Below are 755 nucleotides of genomic sequence, written 5' to 3' on the forward strand. Positions count from 1 at the left end.
TGGCGCGGGCACGCACTACCCCAGTGGTGGGCGCTGCTCGCGCGTTGTCTGAGAAGGTGTCGCCAAATCCGCGCTGTTATCATCACCTCCCTCTTCCCCCGTGCCCCACCTTGTTGGAATTCGGCCGAAGCAGTGCCCTCAGGTAATGTGGTGGTTGCGATCCCGTCAGCACCGCAGGTTCAAGAGGCACGAGATGTATTTCCCGCGGCAGCAGGGAGAAGCGGAGGAGGCGCCTCTTTTTCTCTTTTTCTGTGTTTGTATGCGTTCGCGACGTCGCTGATGCATAACACGATATTCAGGTAAAATATGGCATGACCCACTGAATGAGACATCATCATGCACCACTCTGACGGACGTCCTGCGGCCCTCCCCTCCCTTCCTTGCATCTTCTTTTTTTTTTCCCCCTCTTATTTTTATTTTCTCACCGCAGTATCGCTCCAGTCCCTCGCCCCCTGCGAGCATCGGGAACATGCGCTGTGCTGCCTCGCCTGGCTGTGCGCCATCTGTGATGCCACGAAATGACATTATTCAAAAGCACAGTTTGATCTGATACACTCGGACGAGAACGTCGCTACGATTGCTGACTGGGCGCATGCAGGCCGCGGGCATATGCCGCGACGCACAATTTACACGGACCCGCCCTGGTGTTCTACCTTGGTGCCGGTGGTGTCCGCCAGTGTTGTGCAAGAGGAAACTGAGGCGGCCACCACTGTGATGCGACGCTGTACTTCGTAGGGTAAAATCTGACACCGACC

The 755-nt window shown here is 56.4% G+C and overlaps 6 non-coding genes across 6 annotated transcripts; all 6 read left to right on the forward strand.

Annotated features, from left to right (window-relative positions):
- Window positions 1–52, forward strand: Tc00.1047053405131.10. The gene has a single exon (XR_008253980.1). It is a non-coding gene; the product is annotated as a C/D small nucleolar RNA (snoRNA), TB9C3C3, 5' partial (small nucleolar RNA).
- A 79-nt stretch (window positions 53–131) lies between these two features.
- Window positions 132–197, forward strand: Tc00.1047053405131.20. Its single transcript, XR_008253981.1, has one exon. It is a non-coding gene; the product is annotated as an H/ACA snoRNA, TC9C3H2 (small nucleolar RNA).
- Window positions 198–276: 79 nt separating this feature from the next.
- On the forward strand, window positions 277–350 carry Tc00.1047053405131.30. The gene has a single exon (XR_008253982.1). It is a non-coding gene; the product is annotated as a C/D small nucleolar RNA (snoRNA), TB9C3C1 (small nucleolar RNA).
- Window positions 351–506: 156 nt separating this feature from the next.
- On the forward strand, window positions 507–586 carry Tc00.1047053405131.40. Its single transcript, XR_008253983.1, has one exon. It is a non-coding gene; the product is annotated as a C/D small nucleolar RNA (snoRNA), TB9C3C2 (small nucleolar RNA).
- A 32-nt stretch (window positions 587–618) lies between these two features.
- Tc00.1047053405131.50 lies at window positions 619–689 on the forward strand. Its single transcript, XR_008253984.1, has one exon. It is a non-coding gene; the product is annotated as an H/ACA snoRNA, TC9C3H1 (small nucleolar RNA).
- A 21-nt stretch (window positions 690–710) lies between these two features.
- Window positions 711–755, forward strand: Tc00.1047053405131.60. Its single transcript, XR_008253985.1, has one exon. It is a non-coding gene; the product is annotated as a C/D small nucleolar RNA (snoRNA), TB9C3C3, 3' partial (small nucleolar RNA).

This window comes from Trypanosoma cruzi (assembly GCF_000209065.1).
Source record: "Trypanosoma cruzi strain CL Brener chromosome Unknown tcruzi_1047053405131, whole genome shotgun sequence".
NCBI lineage: Eukaryota > Euglenozoa > Kinetoplastea > Trypanosomatida > Trypanosomatidae > Trypanosoma > Trypanosoma cruzi.